This window comes from Pongo pygmaeus, chromosome 16, assembly GCF_028885625.2.
Source record: "Pongo pygmaeus isolate AG05252 chromosome 16, NHGRI_mPonPyg2-v2.0_pri, whole genome shotgun sequence".
NCBI lineage: Eukaryota > Metazoa > Chordata > Mammalia > Primates > Hominidae > Pongo > Pongo pygmaeus.
This window is the reverse complement of record NC_072389.2, coordinates 86,760,659-86,785,630: the sequence shown is the minus strand read 5'-3', so window position 1 is coordinate 86,785,630 and position 24,972 is coordinate 86,760,659. Positions and strand designations below refer to the sequence as shown.

The 24,972-nt window shown below is 45.0% G+C and overlaps 1 protein-coding gene across 7 annotated transcripts in view; it reads right to left on the bottom strand.

Moving 5' to 3' along the window:
- The window catches only part of CEMIP (cell migration inducing hyaluronidase 1), a 172,430-nt gene that overhangs the window by 116,686 nt on the left and 30,772 nt on the right, over positions 1 to 24,972 (bottom strand). Inside the window, exon 1 of one of the 7 annotated variants that reach the window (XM_063652437.1) lies at positions 18,212 to 24,873. The exons of the other annotated variants lie outside the window; for them this stretch is intronic. The gene's annotated coding sequence lies outside the window, so the exon portion shown is untranslated. Of the gene's footprint in view, positions 1 to 18,211; positions 24,874 to 24,972 lie in introns of those variants that run through there. 7 annotated transcript variants of the gene reach the window in all.

Below are 24,972 nucleotides of genomic sequence, written 5' to 3'. Positions count from 1 at the left end.
GAGTAATGTAAGAAGCTGCCACATGCTCTTTTTTTTAAAGCAAAAATTTTTTTTTTTTTTTGAGAAAGAGACAAATTTTCAAAGGCCTAAATAATGGAGAGATCCTATCTTCATGAATTGGAAGACTCAATATTGTAAATATTTGTTTTTTTTCCAAACTGATAGGGAGAATCCCAAACAAAACCCCGCTGTTTCCCTTAATGGAAACTGACAAGGTGATTCTAGAAGTTGTATGAAACTGCTAAGGGCCAAGAACAGTAAAGACAATCTCAAAGAACAAAGTGGGAGGCCTTAATCTCCTGGATTTCAAGACATATGCTAAAGCTAAGTCTTTAAGACAGTGTAGTATTGTTACAAGGATACATAAATGGACCAATGAAACAGAATAAAAGCCACACGGATTATAGACATTTGATTTATGGCAACTGTGCTCCCCAGGGCAATAAGGAAAGAGTAATGTTTTCAATAAAAGTTGCTGAGTCAACTGAATAGCCATATTTTAAAAATGAAGCCTGACTCTACTTTTGGCCATGAAAAAAGTCAATCCTAATGTAGATGGTACCTCTAAGCATGAAAGACAAAAATAAAGTTTCCAGAAGAAAAGGTAGGACAGGCAAAGATGTGTAAAACAGAAATAAAAAAGGACTAACAATTTTAAAAAAGATTGGTAACTGGACTACATTAAGAACTTCTTTAATCAGAAACACCTTTAAGAGCCTGAAAAGGCATGCTGCAGAGTGGGAGGAGATATTTGCAAAATATTTAACTGACAAAGGGTTCCTATCCAGAATACATAGAGAAATCAGTGGCTTTCAACTGGGGGTGATTTTACCCTTTTTCCAACCCCCTCAGGACATATTGCCATGTCTGGAGACATTTTTGGAGACAACTGGGAGGTGGGGGTGGTATTGGCACCTAGTGGATGAAGGCCAAGGGTGCCACTAAACACCCTACAATGCACAGAATAGCCCGCCAAAACAAAAAATCATCCAGCCCCAAATATCAATAGTGCTGAAGAAGGCCGAGCACAGTGACTCACGTCTGTAATCCCAGCACTTTGGGAGGCTGAGGCAGGCAGATCACTTGAGGACACGAGTTCAAGACCAGCCTGGCCAACATGGCAAAACCCCGTCTATACTAAAAATACAAAAAATTAGCTGGGTGTGGTGATGCAAGCCTGTAATCCCAGCTACTAAGGAGGCTGAGGCAGGAGAATCACTTGAGCCTGGGAGGCAGAGATTGCAGTGAACAGAGATCATGCCACTGCACTCCAGCCTGGGTGACAGAGTGAGATTCTGTCAAAAAAAAAAAAAAAAAAAAAAGACAGTACTGCTGCTCCTATCACAAATGATGATGAGGAGGAGGATGGAGCCATCTTGACTGCCTCTGCCCATGCCCCCCACACAGCCCTCCAAACTGCATCTCTGATACCCAAAGGAAGAATGGGTAATGAGTTGCTTGGTTCTCAGAAAAATCACCTGTTTGGATATAACCTGATTCCTTTGGAGGAAAAAAATTTACTTCTGAGTAAATTCTGAGTTCTTACGTTTCAAAAATGAGAATTCCTTCTAAATTGAAGGAGCTGAAAAATGAGTCTGAACCCTCAGATATGGAAAGCCTAGAGTGGCAGACCCAAGCTGAAATGCCTACGGGGCTTGGGTGCAATATCTCGGTGGGTGGAGGGGACCCAGCAAACTGGAGGGCCCATGCCCTGTCTACAGGGGCAGCCACTGCTCAGGCCACGTCTTGCTGGGTCGCCGAATTTCCCAAGAGAAGTGAGAGATTGGCATGTTGGTTTTAAAACATGTCTGTATTCTTTGATAGTCCTTCCATAAAAAAGTGGGGTCTAATTCCCCTGTCTGTGCATATGGACTAACTTTAATGACTGACTTCTAATCACCAGAATGGAGCAGAAATGTAACTTCCAAGAGTCGTTTAGAAAAATGATGTGCCTTCCACTGGGGGGTCTCTCTCTCTCTCTCTCTCTCTCCCTCTCTCTCTCTCTCCCTCTCTGTGGACTTTCACCATTGGAACACAGCCAACATGCTGTGAGAAAGCCACATGGAAAGGCCACTGTAGCCCCTGGGGAGGTTTCGGTTGAGAGCCAGCATCAGCTGCCAGGCATGTGAGTGAGCGAGCCTCAGATGCTTCCAGCCCCAGCCTCTCAACTGATGCAGAACAGAGACAAGTTGACTCTGTCCACATCACAGATTTGAGAAACAGATAAATATCACTGTTCTTTAAAATCACTGAGTTTTGAGAAAGTTAAGCCTTAAGAGATACCTGGAATATCTGGATTTTAATGTGAAATTTCCAGATTTTTAAAAGACTGCATGGGCTGAACAAAACAACTGCAGGCCAGATCTGACTCATGAGCTGCCACTTTGAGACCCTGGGTTAATGGACATATTAACTGCCTCCAGCTTCCAAAGTGGCAAATCCTGACATGTATGAGTGTCTCAGTGAGACCCCCAAAACTCATTCCGATCTAATTCAAATGCACAACATGCACTCATTTGAAACATCAAAATGAGAGCTGGGAGTGAATCCTGCTGATTTGCAAATCCACAGTTTTGACCAAATTTGGACCAAACAGGTCACAAGCAAGTCCCACCAATTGGAACTAGCAATGCCCTAGTGTCTGACTGTCTGTTTCTCTTACACACACACACACATACACACACACACACAGAGTTTATTTTAAACCAAAACTCCAGAAACCTGAAGTCCTGTCTGATATAGTAACATATAGGCAACATAGATCAAAGAGTGAATTACTTTTAGCCATGACTGTAGCAATATAAATTCACACCCACTGAAATGTTGCTAAATATGGAAAGTGCAAAATTTTCAAACCAGATTTTGCAAAACAAAAGCAGGCTGGCCGAGTTGGAAGGGTGCTTCCTGCATGGTGTATGCCAGGCATCCTAGAAGCTTCTACAAACACATTCTTGTCTTTTATGACCAGAACAGGTGATACTTAAAACAGTATCCATTTGAATGACAATAGATGGGAAATGTTTGCAACAGGTTCTTTCTATCTCTGTCTCTTCCTCACTGTCACTCGTTTTGGAAATCCACCTTTCCCCTGGAGCTCCATTTGTACACAGGTCAGCGTGAGGAAGGCCAGGGAGAAGGAATTTGGCACTAATGCCCTTGAGTGAGCCCAGTGGCCAGCAGCTGCACCCAGAGTCCCTCTGACAAGAAAGACAACAAGCTGTGACTTGTGGTCAGCTTGAGGACACCTGACCTTCACCACCACAGTTGCCCAGCATGAACCCCTCTGGACACACAGAGCTGCAGGTCTCTGTAAGGAGATACAGTTGGAACCCCGATACTCCAGCCGGGGCTTTGGAGTCATCTGGAATGCTCACCAGTGCCCTGTATTCACTATCTCCATGTGGGACCCAATTCAGAGAGGCTGGTCTTTCCCTACCCATTGGCTGCTGCTTGACTCTGAAAGTAGCATGATTAGCCCAGGTCACAGGTGCCACCTCCCAGAGATCCCGAGCCAACATGCTGCACATCCTGTCCCCTCAACTTAGCCCTAATCTGCACTCCTGTGCCCACCGCGAAACTGGAATCAGTGGCTTGGGAAGTGCAGTGGCCCACTGAGCCCATCGAGCTCTGCTTGTCAGGTGACCTTAGACACTGCCAGAAAGACATCCTCACAGGCTCTCTCTATCCTCCCCCAATCCCCCAGCCACCCCATGCTTTCTCTGAGCTTCTCCCACGATACCTTCCAGAGCTCCTGTTCTATAATTCACAACCTTGCCTAAACCTCAACACCTTCACGGAAAGTGCCCTCTACCTCCTACCTGGACCAAAAGTCGGTTTTTTCTCAAGCACACGGAGTCCTATCAGCCTCCTGAGGTCACCTGTTTCCCACACCTCCCAAATTTCCAGGTTGGAAGGTAGATTGGAAGGCTAGACCAAAGTTCTCAAAACTAACAGTACATAATCTCCCAGCACGGTAACTGCCTCTTGATTTACTTCTGCCTACATGTGAACTCCAGGGGGTCAGTGCTGGACCGAGCACATGATTAGTATAGGCAAAATACACGTAAAACATTCAGTACATGTTGAATGACTTAATGGATACAAGCAGATATTATTGCCCCCATTTTACAGGTATGGAAACTGAGCCTCAGAGAAGTTAACAGATGTGCCTAGTCATACAACAAGCAGATAGCAGAACCACAGCTTGAACCAGGTCATCTGCATCCTCCACACCTTGCTATCTAGTAACATTACTCAGCCCATGGGGTCATGATTAGATAAGCTAAAAACATAGCTTAAAAATAAAGATAATTTTATTTCTAGTTAACACAAAGACTTCCAAAGAGCTCACAAGATGAAAGAAATAAAATGCAGGGAGTCACCTTAAAAAACACAAAAAAACAAAGACGTTCATCCCCTGGCAACTCCAAGGTGCCCCTTTCCTGCTCAAACTACCCTTGAGGCAGGAGGGAGGGGACAGGAAGTTTGGTCCCATTGAGCTCCAGGGCTCTGGGGCCATCCTTAGTCGTGGGCAGAACAGACAGCTCAGAGAAATCACAGTCCTAGAACCAGAAGGGCACCTCCAGGACATGCCAGTCCAGGCTCTTACTCCATCCTGGGCTCAGTCTGACACTGTAAGAGTCAAAGAACTGTGGATACAGGCTACTACAGGAATCATGCTCATAGTCAGGGGCTGCTGCTTTATGCTAATTACAGTAACGACTGCAGGAAGTTAAATTGTGTCTTGTTGCCAACAGATAAATATGAAAAAAAGGAAATTACAAAATGCTGAACCAATGACCAATAGGAGGGTTGAACAAAGGAAGTTTATGGGCGGATGTAAAAGTGACCAGCCATCAGCCTGGACCAGGAAACTTGGCCCATGAGGAATTGTGAGACAAGGAGTCATTTGTGTAGAGCGGTCCCAGATTCCCTTACAACATAAAAACTGGGTTAGGAGTGGCCAGAACCCCTGGAGCAGTGGCCTGGTTGCTTATTGGAAGGACTTGCACACACACACACACACACACACATACATACACCTACCTCCCTTCTATGGTACTAGGTCAAGAAGCAGCAATCCCAAGATAACTGCCTGGAGATTTGTGAGAAGAGATTTGCACAGTAAGATTTGGGGAAATTGCATAAAGGAAGTGTTGGTTTACCAGCCTTCCCATACTCCTCATAAAAACCCAATACTCCTTAGAGGTATTTGGTCAACCTGCAGAAATTTCTGCCTCTGCTGTGCACAGCCCCAGAGCAGGCCTTCTAGGTGCATCTACCTTAGGCCCAGAGCCTGTGCAGCAAATCCCTGTTCTAAGAAACGCCTCATAACATCCCAGTAGTTAATTGACAAGAGCAGTTGCACTGGCTGAAATAGGGTGAAGACCAGCTTATTACCTCCTTTCCTCAAAACTCCAGAGAAACCTTTGTGTAAATCCTAGGGTTCCATGGAACACAGTTTGAGAACTGATCTCAGGTGTGCCCAACATGGCAGGGTGGTCCAGAAGGATGAAAAATGTGGGTAGCTTTTAAAAGGAGAGGCTCTGTGGAACCACAAAGGTGGAAGTGAGACAGCAGGAGCTATTGAGGAACTGTGTGACAGGGAGCTAAGGGTGGCAGATGCAGGCATCTCATTCCCAAAGGCATTGGCTGAGCAACAGCAGCAGCTGAATGAGGATCAGGAATCGTATGAGGGTGCTCAGATATCAGGAACCCAGAAGACGGAAGGAGTGGGAGGGAAGGGCCCAAGCGGGAAAGACAAGCCCCTCAACCTCTAAGTCCTGAGGAAGGCCAGGGATGTGGGTGATGACAGGTATTTCAAGGTGGGAGTTGAAGGCACTCTGGCCAGATGGGTCAGGCCTCCATCAGGGCAGGGATCAGGAGAACAGAGAAGGCCTGGAGCAGCTGTGGGGCAGGCTTGGGAATCCCTCTGGGATCACAAAATGTGGCCTCCACTGTGGGTCCCCAGCATGAGCTCCTAGCAGCTGTTCTCCACTTTAATTTCACAGACCACTTTCTGTGCAGGGAAAAGAGGAAGAGGCCATTGTTCCCAGTTGCAGATGAGCAATCCAGAACTCAGACTGAAATTCCAGTCTCCAGATTTCTACCCCATTTCTGGCTCACACAGATCAACTGCCATTGGAAGCGTTGCAGCAATTTGTAAGTCTACTCAAGACCACTCCAGTGGAGACCTGCTCCAAAGCCTGATTTTTAATTACAGCACCTGCAACACAGACTGAGAAAAACAAGAGGAAGAAAACCAGTTCCTGTCATCTCCAAGTGCCTGCTATTTTTCTTAGAAGATTCAATTCTAGTATGCCCTACTTTTAGAAAACTCCATGTGTGAAATTCATAAATAGGCTAGGAAGTATATATTTACATCACCAGAAAAAATTCATTATATAAGAATATTCACTTTACAAATGATTAGCCACAGGTTTATTCTAAGGAAGGAACAACGCTTCTAGTATTCAAAATATGTCTTTCAAATCAAGCTCTATGATCAAATGATTCAAATTGTGTATTGCCTTATTATTTTGGGCAATGGGGTGTTTGGACCAGACTTTTCACCTCTGGATTCTGGGACTGCTGCGTGGCATTCAGCAATTTTTTTTTTTTAAGACAGAGTCTCACTCTTTCACCCAGGCTGGAGTGCAGTGGCACAATCTTGGCTCACTGCAACCTCCACCTTCTGGGTTCAAGTGATAGTCCTGGCTGAGCCTCCTGAGTAACTGGGATTACAGGCATCCACCACCACACTGGGCTAATTTTCTGTATTTTTAGTAGATATGGGGTTTCACCATGTTGGCCAGGCTGGTCTCGAACCCCTGACCTCAGGTGATCTGCCTGCCTTGGCCTCCCAAAGTGCTACGATTATAGGCGTGAGCCACCACACCTGGCCTGCATTCTTAAGAAGTCTTGGGGAGAACCAAAGCACTTTTCTTCACATGAAATCCTTTCTTTAACCCTTTGATAATGACTTTTTGCCTTCATGCCCCACATTCAAATATTTCAGCTGGATCTATCTACTTAGGATTCTGCCAGAGGTGCTATGAGACTGTTCCAAATCTTTCAGAGATGGGGAAGGGGAGATGGGGATAATTTAGATTTGCTATAGGAATGCCAAACTGATAAACTGATAGTAAATTAATTTTGCCAGCTTGGAGATTCCACAGTTTTGAGGGAGATGGAGGGAGGAGATTTTTCACGCCAGTCTCCTCTCCATGATGATTTTGACAAAATTTCTCCAAGTCTCAGGTATGTAGATGCGTCCTTTCCTAATTCTCAGTAGCAAAGGAGTATGTTTCCTAATATAATCTGTTTGGTAGTTTGCAGTGGATTTTCCTGGGGGAAGTTTTTTGTTATTGTTGTTTGTTTTTGAAAAAGAGTCTCGCTGTCACCCAGGCTGGAGTGCAGTGGTATGATCTCGGCTCACTGCAACCTCCGCCTCCCGGGTTCAAGCGATTCTCCTGCCTCAGCTTCCCAAGTAGCAGGGATTACCAGGGACACGCCACCATGCCCAGCTAATTTTTGTATTTTTAGTAGAGACAGGGTTTCACCATGTTGGCCAGACTAGTCTCGAACTCCTGACCTCAGGTGATCCGCCCACTTCGGGAAGTTTAACATTCTGTGCAGGTCATTGACTTTGGACTGAAAACTATCAGGCTATACTGCAGTATCTGTTTATAAGCCAGTTTCCCTTCTCCCACTACTCACTCCCATGGTGATCACCTTAGGGGCAGAGCTATATTTTCTCTCTTTCTCTCCCTTTCTCATATCAGGTAAAAAGAACTGAGTTAATCATGTGCTTCCAATGGTGGAACAAAATCATCACTGGGGGCATGTCACCTATCCTCAGGTCAGACCTGGCCCACCGCTGTGCATGGTAGTGATTTGTCTAATGGACAAAGAAGCAGGTTGGAAGCAGCACAGTGGAGTGAAGGGGCAGGGACTATGACCTTAGAAAGAGTAAACCCATCCTCAGTCCTGCTTCTTCTTGTAGGACTTGGGACAAGTAACACAACCTCTAAATGGGCCTCAGTTTCCTCACCTATAAAATGTTTTTATCAAGTTATTAAGAGGATTAAATGAGGATGTTATGCTAAGCAGAAGGTGAAAACTCAAACCCATCAGGGAACAGGTAGCTAAGAAATGAAGGGAGAGGCTGGGTGAGAGGCAATAAGGAGCGGTAGGGACTATGGCCAACTGGAGGGCACACTGAAGCATGAACGCATCCATCCGGTTAAAGGCATCCATCCCTGGAAGGCCAAATGTATGACTTCTGTGGGCCAAATTTTGCCTATGACTGTGGCCTCTGCCCCAAGTCTGGCACATATGATTATATAATACTTATTATACCCTAATTATAACAGCGAAAGGTGGAGGCTCTGCAATTTGAGGCCTGCATAATTTAAAAGCCAAGAGACTATAGCTCAAGTTCAGGTCTTAGTTCTCTGCCAGACTCACTCTGATCATGAGTTGCTGCATAAACCTATAACTCGGTTTGTACACTGAAAATCCAGGAAAACCCTTACTATGACCACAAAAGACAGCACCATAAAGTGTTAAGTGATATTCATGATACTGACCAGGTTATTCTAAAATAGCCCTTTGCTTATCCTAAGGCAAGATGTAGAAGCCTCATAGAAGCCAAGGCCGCTAAAGGGTTACTATGCCCCAGGAAGGCGGCAGGGGAAATGAGAGAAAAGAGCTGCATGCAGAATAAACCCTAACAGACAACAAAAATGCCCAGACTGGTAACTTGACAGCAAATGAATTTTGTAAATAATGCAGTATTTGTAGCATCTGGAGAAAATGCAACACCATCTAAAATATAAGATCTTTGAGAGTAGGATCACATATATTTTTAATTCCCTACCATGCATAAAGCAGCCTAGCATGCAGAAGGAGATGGTTAACACTAAATGGATGAAAATGATTGGATGGAGTGGCACAGAAGAAAGAAAGACGTGCAGACAGTGAAGTTCCTAAGTAACAACTTGTACAATTGTAGGTGGGAGAGTCTAAAAGGTGAGTCTGTATGTCATACAAACAGAGGAGGCCAGGTGCCCACAATCTTTTCTTTATCTCAGATGTTTCTGTTGTCTGGGCAATAACAGACAAATGTACCCTCGGGCAGTCTGTGATGGTCAGAGGACAGTCAGAGCAACAGCACAGGAGAGCTATCTGCAGATCTTAGTTGGGGAAAGGGGAGCATTCTTAAAGCCCGAGGGGTCATTCTGCATGTTGCCACCCGTTCTGTGCCCTGAATGATATCTGAGAGATCTGGCCGGATGCAAATCCAGGGCCTTGGCTTCAAAGTGAAATCGCTGATGGACACTTTGCCCCTCTCACTTTTGTTCTCCTCCCAATGCTAATGAGAAGGCGCAGTGGTTTTGCTTACTTGTTTGGACCATGGCCATGAGTGCTGTGGCTTGGCCAATGCTCAGCATTTGGAGTGGTTTAAATAGCAGGTCAGACAGAGGCCTTTCTAGCCCAGCCCTGTCCTGGAAATTCTTATTAACATTTACAAGAATAAGAGGAGAAAATAATGCCTGCTTCACCGAGGGTGGGGGAAAGGGCTTGGGCCTTGAAGTTAGGAACTGTACATTTTTATCCTGGTTCAGCTATTCACTACTATGTGTTTTTCTTGACACATCATTTAACTTTGCTGAGCCTCAGTTTCCTCATTTATAAATTGAAGGTAATGCTACCATAGGTTTGTTGTGAGTTATTAAATGAAGTTTTACGCACACACGTGCACACACACACACACACACATCATAGTGATACAATGCCCATCTGGTACACAGTTAACTCTTAGTTATTGTCTTCACCTATAAATGGTGATATCAAGACCTCTCAAACCTACATCACAGGTTTGTTATGACAGCCCATAGGTAAGACGTGAGCAGGCTGGGGTGCTGATGACACCCCCTTCCTCCCTCTTTAGTTGGTGGGGAATACATGCAGACCCAAATGGAGATCAAAGGATTTATTTTACTCAAGCTCACAGTTCACAGCTAAGGAATATTCCAGAACTTCATATGTCCCAATCTGATGATAAAAGCTGAGCCCAAACATAGGAAAACACTGCTTCTGCCACAGGCCCTGCGAGATCACTTTCTGAGCTGGAGAAAGGTGGGCCTATTGAGTCTGTCCCAACTAGTCTGCTTACTATGTGGGAACCAGAAACATAAGCACCCACCCTACCTGGCTCAAAGAGGTGGGAAGAATCAAAGACAAGAGACAATGAGCCTTTCCTATTTAGTAATCATCTTTCAAACTACTTATAAAATGTAATTAGTGAATCAAGACAATATTAAAGAACCGGCCACCCTGTTGGGCCAGGCTGCTGATGTCAGAATAAGGTGCAGACCTCCTGCCCCCTCCTCTCCAAATAAAGAGGCCAGAATATCCAAATGTGTTGAATTGAGGTGTAGCGGCTAGGGACATGGATGGTTCCAAGTGCTCATGGGGCAAGAGGCTGCAGGTCTGGAGCAGAGGATGCTGGAGACTGTCCTCTTGGGTCTTAAGAGGAGAGGACAGGAGCAACAAGCAGAACTCCTCAGGGATGTCAGCTGAGACTGTGATAGAGGGGACTGCCCTGGTGACAGTTTCACCCAGAAGCCCAAAAGATGAGAATCTGAGGCCCAAACAAGAAAAGACCGTGTGCCTCCAGAGGCCAAGAGCAGGTGGCACTAGTGGGTAAGCACCAGCAGGAGAGGGTGGGGGAGCTGCAGCTGTGGACTGGACTGCCTCGAATCTTATAGCATAGCCATGAAACATAAAGCAAACATCCCTCACTTCCCCTTTTCAAACTCCAGGCAGATGTCACTCATCAAACACAACCCTGTCCCCAGGGCCCCCCAGTGTGCCTTCATGGTCCTTCTCACTTGGGTTGATAAGCAAGACAAAGCCTAATTGCTGTCCCAGGCTAAAGAAAAGACTTATAGCCCCAACAGCAGGGAGAGTTGAGTGCTTCAGACATGCCAAGTTCAGGGTGCATTGACCAGGCCCCTTCTTGATGCTGTGCTGGGGTCTTAGAGTCTGCACATTGGGGGTTAAATCTCAGCTTTACCACTTACCAGCTGTGCTCAGTTTCCCCATCTGTGAGACAGGGATAGTTTACAGGTGGATGAGAGAATTCCCACACCTGGCCTTCTGTTGTGCACATGGTAAATGTGAAAGAAAGGTCCATCGTCTTTTCTCTTATATTCATCATTTCACCTTCTGGAAGTGCCTTCATTTTGACCTCAGTTCAATTATGCAACTCATAGAACATTCTTATCCCCTCTCCCTATCTTAAAAATTAGTAAACCTGTTAAGATTTACCCATACCTGGTGTAGCTGAAACCCACCATCAGGGTTGAGTTGGGAAAATGGGGCCTCCTCATATCTAGTCTCAGGACAGGAGACTCCAAGTGATGGCGTAGGTGGTATGAGGATTATAGAAGGGGAAAGGGACTGGGTCACCAGGGTCTGGGGGAGAAGGTGGACCTGTTGGAAAGCTGAGCTAAGACTGAAAAGTCCCTGCAGAGCCATATCAGGAGACCTCTGTGGTTGCCAACAGGATCCCAAGTCTCCATCCATGCCCCAACTAATTCTGGCCCTGGAATGCCAGGGCAGATTCCTCTCACTGATGGCATCATCTCCAAAGGCCTCACACGGGTACACACCTTGCTCCTGGCCAACCTTCTGGGGACTCCAACTGTGTCTGAAGCTAGTTGCCATCAATGGAATGACTTGTACTTAGCTCAAGGGGAATTAACACATACAAATATCTGTAAAAACCACACAGGCTGAGACTCCCCAAGGGTGTAAACAGAGGCATACTCTCATTTAAACAAGAAATTCAAACAAACCATTTCTCCATTTCCCTTCCTGAAACCCTGTTCTCGCCCATTTAAATCTTAGCGTAAGAAAGGATTGTGGGTTGTTGTTGTTGTTGTTGTTGTCGTTGTTATTTTAATGTGCAAAATAGCGGATGCCCAGAAACGTTAAGCGATTTTTCAGGACCACACAATCAGTCAGTAGCTCATCCAAGCCTGGATTCTGGCCCCTGGACTCCCGGCCCCATGTTCTCACTTGGTTTGACTGTTTCTCAAACTTGGCTCTCATTTCTGACCATCTGTTTGAAAAGCTCAAGAGTGAGGAGGTGTCCTATGTGGCAGCAGATGGAAGTCAATCAAAGCATATAAACCAAATGGCACCATGTTGGGGAGAGGGACACTCTCAAAGTGGAAATATCCTCATTTGATGCCACAAACAACATGAGAGGAGGAAATAAAACCAAATCGTTAGCCAAGCAGCTGTGCTTGGTCCTACAAAAACCAAGCCACCTTAGAGTGTTCACCATCACTGGGCAAGCCACTGTTTTCAATGTGGTATTGACACTGCTAATGTCAGATCAGAGCTTTCTGCTCTGAGCTTATTCATAATCTTTTCTGTCCTTCCTGTGGAAAATTGAGGAGAAAGACTGGGTCTTGTGAAAACAGAGCCTGCACAAGAACCGGACAGTGACAGCTTAAAGGGAGGCTCATGAATCCACACCAAGGGGAACCTGGCCCTCGTTTCAGAGACCTGATGCCTGGCACAGGCTGGGTTTGAGTTGGAAAGGGACAGAGCTGTGACTGCACATATGAGAAGACTGTCAAAACACCATGAGGTCATTACAAACATCAATCACCCTCACTTCCTGCAAGGTCTCTGAGGTGGTAGCCCCAGTGGCAGGCAACAGGGAGGCTCAGGCATTCAGTCAACAGCCATGCTCTGAGGGCCTGCAGAAAACCAGGCTCTGGGCTCGGCACTGGGACTGATGGGAAACACATCTGGGGGAGCCAGGAAGCTGTGCACAAGAAGCATCAAAGTTTCAGTCTTGACTGGGAGCTTCTGTTGAAGCCAATTGGATGTACAATGGCTTCAGGGGCTATCAGAACCCAGGTAAGACTGGGACACACTGGCACACTTCCAGTTATTCTCCACTTGAGGAAGAACTGATCCAATCATAGCACCACAGTCTCAAGGTGCAGCAACCAGGAAGAAAAGAAAACCAGCTGTGTCACTCTTCAGGTGCCCAATGGCAAACAACAGCCTTCCAACATGGCGGCCTCTAGAAAGTTCAAGTGCTTCCAAGAGCTCCTGACATGTATACCTTTCTAATCCCAAGGGGAGACCGTCCTGAGAGTCCCTTTCAGGGATCTGCCACACAGAGCTGTGCCTTCAGGCAGTCCTCCATCTCCTCTCAGCCCCAATCTGTTCCATGGCCCATGGGCACATCTAAGTAGCCCATTAGAAGAAGTTCCAATGGAGAGAAAGAGATGTAAGGGATACACAAGGGTCTTTTCTCCCCCAAAGACCTCATTCCCTCTCCCTCACACTGTCCCCTCTCACACCCTGATTGATTGAGTGGCAACCTTTCAGCCTGTCTTCTTGGATGAACCTGTCTACTCATCTCTCATAGGCCTCTTGAATATGCCCTTCTATTTTTGGACCCTATTATTTTCACCTGGTTGATGGAAAAAGCTTCCCTGCTGATCTCCCTGCTTTTATCTACCTGCTTCTACCCAATCCATGTAGTTGCCAGAACTATCTTCCTAGAACGCACCTGTACTCATCCTTTCTCCTGCCTAAACACTTTCCACAGCTCTTGGCTATATATGGGTCATAACTTCCTAACATGAACTTTTATAACTTGACCTCTGCTTCTCTTTCTGGTCACTGACAGCACTGGTAGATCAAAACACTGGGCATAAAACAGAAATTAAGGTTCCTGAATGCAATAAGCCAGGAAATAATGAGTCTCCCATGCTCCCTGCTCCCTCATTCCTCTGAGTCATCTGCATCCTCACAATGCCATCCTGCCAGCAGCTATTTCCCTGGGAGATTATGTGCTCCAAGGGGCTAGCAGATGAGTGAAGCTCATCTCTAAATTCTGAGCAACCAGCACAGAGCCAGTTGTTTGAAGAGTTCCTTTCCAACTACTGCCTTCTCAAAGGTTTCACATCTTTATGATGAAGTGCAAATTTCACTGTTTTGAAGCATCTTTTGGGTTCCAAACTCTGTATCAGACACTTTCACATTTTTAGTCTACTTGATCCTCACTGCAACCTTGTAAACTAGTTAATAATAACATAAAATAGTAATATTCAAAACATATTTAACATTTATTAAATACCAGAAATTGTCCTAAGTGTTCCCATGTTTACATTCATTTACTGTGTACAGTGTCCCAGTGGGTTAAGTATTATTATAATTTCTTTTCTCTAATAGGTGAGAAAACTGAGGTTTGAAAAGGTTGAGGGACTTAACTACAGTTACCTAGTTCCATCGTCCTTGGGAATTAAATCCAGATCTATCAGCTTCTATGGCCTGTGCCCTTAATAACTATTATTACTCCCTTTTACAGACTCAGAAACTGAGGATCAGAAAGTTGAGGGGGTAGTTCAGGGTCACTCGGCTAGTCAGCAGCCAAGCCAGCCCTCCTGAATCCACATCCTATGCTGGGATCCACTGCAATTCCTTGTAACTCATGATCCTGACTGTGGTTCGGGTTGGATGAATCAAGGAAAAAACCTTGACCCATCAAAAACCAGGTTCCTAAGCTAAGAAGACCCCAGGAAAGCATACACATCTATGAATATAAAGGATACGCTGTGCTACCAGTCCTCAGAAATTTATGCAGGCCAAAGGAATACTGGGCTCTGCTTGAATATTTTTGGCAGTTGGGAAGACATGTGACTCATGGTATTTATAAGGAACAGGCTGCCCACTTTCCTCTGACCAGTCTGGGTAGCAGCACTACCATGGAATACCACTGCCCTGGAGAATTCCAGATTAAATAGAGGAAAATCAATCAGGGAAAAGAAACATCCAACTCAGAGAGAGAGGGAGACAGAAGAGGTGGCATGTTTTTGCACAGCCCCACGGAATTCTGGAACAGTCTAGAGCAGGAGCTGTGACCTTAGCCGATAATCAAAGATTAACATGGGCAAGAGAAAGGCTGGTTGAGCTTCACTGTCCCACCCTTGTCATGCTGGCCACTTTGAGATGTCTACAATTCAATTCTCTGGTTGGCTGCAGAAGTCGAAGGGTTTCAGACAGACTTGCCTTTGAATCCTGACTCTGTCCTATTATGACCAAGTGACCAAGTCAACCAACTTAACTGAGCCTGAGTTTCCTCCATCCACAAAATAGGGTTATTGAGACCTATAGCTCAAGGATATTCATGAGGATCAATGTCATAATGTATAGGAAATACCTGGCATGGGCCTAAAGTAGGTGCTTAATAAATGTTCCCCCATTCCCTTCCTCTTTCTCTAAGAGAAGATCCTTTCTTTCTGCCTTAAAACAAAATAGGCTGAAAGCAATCTAGCCCATCATTTAAAATGATTAAAGTCCCCAGTTTCTGTTTATGAATGCTGTAGAGGGTAAAGGGGGAATATACAGGGCGTGCTGTCATTGGTCTTGGTGAACATAAATTTGAGGAATTGTACCAGTGTTTCCATTCCAGGTCACATCTTGTCATGATCAAGACATTAATGGATATGACAAAGATCCCAGATGAAAAGCAACTTCTGAACCACACCACTGGCATCCTGATTAAAGCAAACATAAGCAAGCCGAACCCAGCAGGACATCTGGAACCATCCCTAAGAGTGACCATCCACTAGACAGGACCCAACCCTGCCATGAGTGGAATCAACTTCCTGTCTCATGAGGCTGCAGATTTCAAATCCTGTGCCTCTCCATGGCTTCCTGAGATCCTAACCACACTCTGACAGCCATGGCATCTACGCAAAAAGGGAAATGAGTGAGGCCAGTTGAAGAATTATATAATCCTCCATTTTAAAAATAGGACTGGGTATTTTTGGAAAGAACTAGCTGGGTGAGTTATTTAACAGCCTTTCTGGCTAGCCTGTGGAAACTCAGAAAATGGCATTCTCTCAGGGTCTCTAGAAAGATGTGTTACCTGGTACAGCCAAAGAAGACCGAAGATGCCCAGGCTGGGCTGAACCTGGGACAACGCAAAAATAGCCTGGTCCTTTGTAAGCTGTGGACAGGCCCTGGAATGCACGCTGGGAAGAGAGGAGTTTGGAAGCCACTCCCCAGGATGGATCTCTGTAGGCAAATCCTTTCATCAGCTACTGTGAAGCCCTCTGAGCGATTCGATTGATTAAGGATGACAAAAGCCTGGCAATGGCTTCCACTCCCCACTTCTTGTTCCCATGTTAGACATTATTAATCAATTACAACTCTTTCTCTACAAGCCCCAGAACCAATCCTTTACACAAATCTCCCAGAAGCCACCAACAATCAATGGGAGTTGGCACGAGGTGAGACTTCTCCAGTCTGTCTGCAGTAGCTAGTAAGTGGCACACTGGCTTCAGATTGGACCACTGCTACATCATGGAGTTGACCTGTTGAAATTGATGAGCTATTCTGACATCAGTAATGCTTCCTGCAGCTTAGAGTTCAGGACTTCTGTTGTGATACAAATACAGCTGCTTGGAGAATGAAAATATTCGTATATTTTTGGAGCAAATTCTAAGTACTTTCAAGTCTGTGCCAAAATTAAAACTGTTCAGAAATACTCTGATTCTCTTCTCCTTTGGGGCCATGATAAGTTTGCACTTCTCCTGCCCCTTTTCAAGTGAGACTATGGCCATGTGACTTGGTTTGGCCGATGATACATGAGTAGAAGTGACATATGTCACACAAGTGAAGTCTTAAGAGCCAGTGTATGATCCACCATGCTCCCTTTCCTCTGCCCTGGTGATGGTGGAAGCACATATGGAGGTGCAGCTTCCTCAGCAAGGGGTCTTGCATGACTGTGAGAGACAGTATCTCCTTGCTGACCCACATTGGACATGAACAGGAGTGAGAAATACATATTTTTTGTAGTAAGCTGCTGAAATTTGGGGGTTGTTTGTTCCTGCAGCATTGCTTTACTTATCCTGACTTTTACAAACACTTTCAACTAGTCATTCCATTGGATCCTCTCAGCAACCACGTAAAGTAGGAAAAATGCTGCTATCCACATTATACAAATAAGATGACGAATGCCCAGAGAGCTTAAATAATTAAGAAACACTGAAACCTTTTACATTAACTGACCAACAACCTATCACCAAAATGGAAATGTATATGCTCTGATCATATAATTTTTACAAGAAGTGGTGCATTTAAGCAAGTCATAGATCTCACTGAAAAATTAAATATTGTCTGAAAATTGACCCAGAAGCACCAAACACAATCATCCAAGAATAAAGCCACAATTTGCCACCACAGCCTCCTAAATTACGGTTCTCGCTCATCTTTGCAGCAGTTGTCAGGATCCTCACAGTTAGCCACATACCCCCAAATGTTCCCATAATCCTCTCTGCTTCTACTTATATATTATTATTATTATTATTATTATTATTATTATTATTTTGAGATAGGGTCCCACTCTGTCGCTCAGGCTGGAGTGCAGTGATGCAATCACCGCTCACCGCAACCTCTACCTCCCGGACTCAAGTGATCCTCCCACCTCAGCCTCCTGAGTAGCTGGGACTACAGGCACACACCACCATGGCTGGCTAATTTTTTGTTGTTGTTTTTGTAGAAACGGGGTTTTGCCATGTTGCTCAGACTGGTCTTGAACTCCTGAGCTCAAGCTATCCACCAACCTTGTCCTCTCAGTAGTGTAGTGCTGGGACTACAGGTGTGAGCCACTATGCCCAGCCTACTCACACATTATTTATGCAAATCCTATTCTCCTATAAGCAATATCCAATTATTTGAGCCACTTTCTCCTCACTTCTCCTTCAAATGACAGACACTACATGTTCCAGGGCTGCCTGTCCCACAGCCTTCCGCATCCCCAGCTCCATGCTGTGTATAATCATAATAATTACATCAGCCAATGTATCGTCATTTTAGCTCCTTCCTCCTTCACCACGGCTTTCCATTTCTATTTCTATATAAATAGCCTTGTTATAAACTCTTTACTGTCAGCCAACTCCATTCTTTTCTGGAAGTAGGCAGAATATATATTAAAAAATTAAAAATATAATAATAGACTTATCTTTACTCTGTTCAAGCATATAAATAAGATCTCTGTGCTGAAGCCTGAGGAGTGAGAACTCCGTCTCCCACTTTGTTTGCAGTTACTCTCCTAGAATAAGGGTGCACTGCAGGCTCCTAATCACAAGTATTCATTGCTCACCTGGTTTGTGCTCATTGCTGGGCTTGGAGCTGTGCAGGTACAAGGACACGATGTCCTCTCACCCTCGTTTGACCTCTGTCTTCTCTCCCATTGCCGGTCTCGAGACTCATCCCCACCCTTCCTCGTGCAAACATATACGAGAAGAGTTTCAATCCAGCTGATGGGGTCAGGTTAGAGTGTTGGAGGAGATCATTCAGTGGAGATGATTCAATCTTTTAAACATTCCAGGAAAGAAAATGCTGATATCTGGAGTAATCAGAGAGGGCTTCCCAGAGGAGAAGCAGCTTGACCTGGGCCAGGAGGTGTGGCTTATTTGTGGGAAGACTGGCCCAGGTGGTGCAGAAATGAGGCAAGGAGAGGACAGGTGATAAGATCCTAATGATCAGCATAGACACCTGCCTGCAGGAGGCCCTGGAGTAGGAAGCAGACAGGGGTCAGAGGAAACGTCCAGACAGACAACTTTCCTGCCTCCCTCAAGGACCCATTTCTTTGATTTCGGAGCTTTCTACTCCCTGGAAAACTGTGAGCGGTAGCTAGCCTAGCCTGCCTCAGCCACCACTGAGTGGTGGTGCAGAGAAGGGAAGCGTTGAGGGCTTAAGGGGCCCTGCTGTGATGGGAAAGTTTCTCCTGTGGTCTTGATCAGATACAATTCTTCAGGGTTACCATATACCCACTTTGCCCTGAAATCCACATGCAGCCATCACAACTTAAAAAAAAAAAAAAAAAAAGTGCTGACTTTTCACAGCAAAATAGCATTGCAAAAGAGTTTGCTTTAGAAAGTCACAGTCTCTCTTAACTCACTTGGATTTTTAAGCATAAATTTCAATCTGGAGGAATATTGGAAAGAGGGCACTGGTAATGGACTCATCCCAGGAAAAGTATTTATTCTTGCCTTTCCTCAGCCAAGGAAAGTTTCTATGCTGGAAAAAGCACCTCACCATCCACCGAGCTGTATGGCAAAGATTATAAATAGAAATAAAGAAGTCATTCTGACATGTTTATCATTTTGCCTTAAACTTCTGGATCTCCCAGGGCAGAAAAAAGCTGGATCTTCTCCCTCCTACTTGGAAAATATATTTCTTTGGGTTTCCAAATAATATCTCACTAATAAAACATGATCTTTAATTTTTTTTTAAAGGCACAGAGTTAGACTATTTAATGAGAGGATATTTATTCTAACTCCTCATTTTTATAACTAAGAAACAAAGGAGAAGGAATGAGGGAGGGAAGGAAGGAGGAAAGGAAGGAAGGAAGGAGGAAAGAAAGAAGGGTGGTAGGAAGGGAGAGAGGAAGGAAGGAAGGAAAAAAGAAAAGAATATCCATTGAATATCTACTATATACCAGGCACTGCACTGTGCATTTTCCATATGTTACTTCATCTAATCCTCAAAGCCAAACAATCTGGAAAGCATTCTTGGCCTCCTTTTCATGACCAAAGAATTCAAGGTATAGTAATTAAACGCCTTTCCCAATGTCTCAAAGCTAGATAGAGACAGAGCATTGCTCATCTGGTCTTCACCACAGCACTGGGAATTGGGCCAGGCAGGCTACAGGATACCAATTTTACAGATGAAGAAACCTAATCTCAGAGAGGCTGAGGCAGTTGCCTCTAGTCTGAAAGTTAGTGAGTGACAGAGTTAGGATAAGAATGCAGTTCTCCTGGCATCCTGGCCAGTGGCTTCTCTACTCTGTCTTACATGCAGGGTATATATGACAGGTTTTCCTTACTTGGACAGGTTTTTCCAAAGAAATGAATTGCTATTGTGATCTCCTTCGAAAGACCCTCTCAGGGATCAGGAAAAGCAGTAGGGACACTCTCCACCTGTATTGAAAGTGCAACCATTGGGCTGGCCCAGTGGCTCATGTCTATAATCCCAGCACTTTGGGAGGCCAAGATGGGAGGATCACTGAGGCCAGGAGTTCGAGACCAGCTGGCCAACAGAGTGAGACTCCCATCTCTTAAAAAAGGAGAGAAAAAGAAAGCACGCCCCTAGAATGTAAGTCTGCATGGGGAGGAGGAAATAATACAACTCACACTGGAGAAAATAATGATTTGGAGGAATTAGTGAAATCTCTCTCAGAGCCATTCATTCTCCAGGTCTGTGTGTTGCCCATGCTGTTACTGTGGCTAAGGTACCTTTCCCTTCTTCACAGGCCCAAAGCCTACCTATCCTTTGAGGTCCAACTGAAGACCCTCAGTGAGCAATCTTCCAAGGCACCCACATGTTCTGCCCTGAGGTTTGGGGAATAGGGAAGATGCAGGAGAAGAATTCTAAGAGGGGGTGACATTGAGCTGGATCTTGAAGGAAGAATAGGAGATTGTCAGGGACACATGAACCTTGAAGAGGATCTTTCAAGCCAAAGAAATCAGTGACCAATGTCCTGCCGTAGCTGGAGCAGGGAGAGAACTGCTGGGTACCAGGCTGAGCTGGAGATGGTGGCCAAGCCGTGGGTTGCTCTGGTGTCAAGCCAGAGTTTAGGCTGGGCGCAGTGGCTCACGCCTGTAATCCTAGCACTTCGGGAGGGTGGATCACGAGGTCAGAAGATCGAGACCATCCTGGCTAATGCGGTGAAACCCCGTCTCTACTAAAAATACAAAAAAATTATCCAGGCGTGGTGGCGGGCTCCTGTAGTCCCAGCTACTGGGGAGGCTGAGGCAGGAGAATGGTGTGAACCCAGGAGGCGGAGCTTGCAGTGAGCCGATTGCGCCACTGCACTCCAGCCTGGGCAACAGAGCGAGACTCCATCTCAAAAAAAAAAAAAAAAAAAAAAAAAGCCAAAGAGTTTGGACTTTATCCTTTTATGGATGGGAGAGGGTGTCTCAGCTTTGATCAACAAACCTTTGCTGCTACAGGTGTGGAGCCAGGTATTAGAAATACTTCAGAGAATGAAACATCTCTTCCACCCTTGAGAAGCCCAGGGGCTAGTGGATTTTAAGTGAGAGAAAAATGATCAAATTTGCCTTTTAGAAAGATAGTGGTAATTGATATAAATTTTAAGTCTTACTTGTACAACATCAAAATCATTTTGAAAAGCATAATTTAGACTGCTGGCTCTGAAATCATCTGCCCGAATTCAAATTTGGACTGTTCCACTTGCCATTGGACCTTGAGGAAATTATTTCACCTTTAGAGTGCTTCAGGGTCCTACTCTTAAGACAGTACTGCTGCTCCGGCCGGGTGTGGTGGCTCACACCTGTAATCCCAGCATTTTGGGAGGCCAACGTGGGTGGATCACCTGAGGTCAGGAGTTGGAGACCAGCCTGGCCAACATAGTGAAACCTTGTCTCTACTAAAAATACAAAAATCAGCTGGGTGTGGCGGCACGCACCTGTAATCCCAGCTTCTTGGGAGGCTGAGGCAGGAGAATCACTTGAACCCAGGAGACAGGGGTTGCAGTCAGCTGAGATCATGCCACTGCACTCCGGCCTGGGTGACAGAGTGAGACTCTGTCAAAAAAAAAAAAAAAAAAAAACCGTACTGCTACTCCTATTACAAATGATGAGGAGGAGGAGGATGGCAGCTAACACTTGCTGAACACTGACTACATCCCAGCCACTGTTCTAAGCACATCTGCATGAACTCGTTTAACCCTCACTACAACCTTTTGAAGGAGGTGCTATTATTGCTCCCATTTTATCAACCCAGAAGTGACCAGCTTCTGGTCACAGAAGCATTGGGTATCTTGCTCAAGGTCAAGTGGGATAGTTACTATTAGTTCTTATTTTCATTCCTCATCTTCTGCCTTTATTGACAAAAACAAATGCATTAGAAAAATTAAAATTAATCATGCCTTGTAAAGGGAAAACATGGCAGTGATGTAAAACACAAAATTTCTTTTGAAGTCTATCGCCCTTAATTTCAGTGTGATGCTGGTATAGGGATGGCTATGTCCAACTCTGCATTTTCAATGAAGCCGTCATAAGCCTCTGACCCAACCCCTTCCAACGAGGCACACAAACCTTTCAAGCTAAAGCACATGTGATTATTGCCCAGCCTATGCTAAGTGTTTGTTAACAGCACTTTCATTCCAGTGTTTTCTCAGCCTAACAAATTAGACCTAATGATTTGCTTTCCTGCTGCATTTAAAAAAACATGACTTCATGTTTTTTATAAACATGTTTAACCATAAATCTGGTTAGTCTGATCCATGAGCCAATTCTGCCTGTGAAAAAAATATGAGAATTCTTCCAATGTAATTTAAAATATCAAATGTCCCTGGGAATCACTGCAGTGACAGCAACCACAAAAGCAGCTCCCATTTCCTGAGTGTGTTACTACGCTTTACAAAAATCCTCACAAGAGGCCCGCAAGCAGGTACTATTGGGCTCATTATACAGGTGAGAGATCTGAGGCTTAGCAAGGGTATACAAGGCCCTGCAATTGACTAATGGCGGAGCTGGGATTTGAATCCAAGTCTCTCTCTCCAAAATCCTCTTCTTTTACACACGTTTGTAATACAAACAAGAGGGGAAGAGGAGTCTATGGAAATGACCTAGAAGCTTCTCATTGAAATTATCCTTAGATGGACATGAAGATGAAAGCATTTAAGTGATCCCCAGATGCAGGCCACCACCCAGGTAATTATAACATTGCAGAATATGCTTATGAGAGGTTTGCCAAAGCTGGCTACAAACGACTCGGGTTAAAACAGGACATCAAGCTAGCCCGGTGTCATGTGCCTGTAATCCCAGCTACTTGAGAGGCTGAGACAGGAGGTTTGCTTGAGCCCAGGAGTTCAGCCCTGTAGTGTGCTATGATGCTGGTGCCTGTGAATAGCCACTGCACGCCAGCCTGGGCAACATACAGAAAAAGCCCCACCCTAAAAACAACAACAAACCGGGACGTGGAGTCAAAGCAAAAACCACGCTGAGGGTCAGCTCCCAGGCACAATGACATAAATTCTCTGGCACTCAAAGCAACTATCAAATTATGCCAGAGAAAGCCAGGTGTTTGTGGACTAGGTTTAAATCAGGCTCATGGGCTGGGTGTGGTGGCTCATGCCTGTAATCCCAACAGTTTGGGAGGCTGAGGTGGGCAGATTTCTTGAGCTCAGGAGTTCAAGACCAGCCTGGGCAACATGGTGAAACCCTGTCTCTACAAAGACATAGAAAACATTAGGCAGGCATAGTGGCAAGCACCTGTGGCCCCAGCTACTCAGGAGGCTGAGACAGGAGGATCGTTTGACTCCGGGAGGCAGAAGTTGCAATGAGCTGAGATCATGCCACTGCACTCCAGCCTGGGTAAGAGAGTGAGACTCTTTCTCAAAATAAATAAATACAATAAATCAGGCTCACAGGAAGTGTGATTTAAAATGAGACACTCATCACTGTCGGTTTGGGAAGATTTCCTCTGGCATGTCTCAATCTTCCCTGTCATTATCACTTGACCATGTCCAGAAGAGAGCAAAATCAATGCCATTGATCCAGCCCTCCAGGACTGTGCTCTGTAATTTCTACAGTACATCAGTCACACTGGGAAAATGTCACCTTCATAGAGATTGAGAACACTTGCAATCTCCAGGCTCCATGATGGATGCAGTAAAAACTTGCAGGATTTCATTCAGGAATGGACAACTGTCATCCTCCAAGGGCCAGTTTATATACCTTTTTTCACAATTTCCAGAGAAACTTCCTACCGCACCTTGGGCTCCTAAACCACCTGACATTCTTCTATTATAGGAATTTTCATGTTGAATTCTATTTAGTTTTTTGTCTCATTTCTCCACTAGACTATAAGTAGGTTGGGGGAAGAGGCTTTATCCTAGTATCCTGGTGTCTACTACAAGGCCCAGCATGTAGTTAGAGTTCAAAGTAGTTTATTAAATCAATGAGAAGCATGATGTCTGGGTGATGGGTAGTTTGGTAAATAGATAAGCAAATGAATGGACAGAAGGTTGAGTAGGCAAATGGATGGGGAAATTGTAATTTTATTGCTGGATGGACAGCCAGATGGTTGGAAGAGTACATGGATGGCTGAATGTGAGAGTGGCTGGCTGGATAGATGGATGGATGGATGGATGGATGGATGGATGGATGGTTGAATGGATAACATGGATGGATATACTGTGGGTGATTTGGTAGATGGAGAGACTAGTGGGTGGATAGATGAATAGACAAGGAGCAGACAAGTTCTCAAGGAGCCAAGTCAGTGAGCCATTTTAAGTATAAGTTTAAAGAACACAGGTGGGCCGGGCGTGGTGGCTCACGCCTGTAATCCCAGCACTTTGGGAGGCCGAGGCGGGTGGATCACGAGGTCAGGAGATCGAGACCATGGTGAAACCCCGTCTCTACTAAAAATACAAAAAATTAGCTGGCCGCGGTGGAGGGTGCCTGTAGTCCCAGCTACTTGGGAGGCTGAGGCAAGAGAATGGCATGAACCCGGAAGGCGGAGCTTGCAGTGAGCCGAGATCGCGCCACTGCACTCCAGCCTGGGTGACACAGTGAGACTCTGTCTCAAAAACAAACAAACAAACAAAAAAACACGGGTGACTCAAAAAAGAAAATGGAAAGTTGTCCTTCAGGAGAGTCCAAATCTTACTCAATCAAATCTTACTCATATCAAAAGGGAAACATAGTTGTAGGCTATATTTACAAGACTTTTTCTGCTTCATAAGACTTTATGAAATCTTATGAAGCCTGGTCTCAATAATTTCACAATATTGCACATCCATATTATTAGTTAAGAAAAAAATCAATTTATCAATTGTGTGGCAGGCAGAATTTTAAGATCCCCCCACCAAGATTCCCAGAACCTGGTATA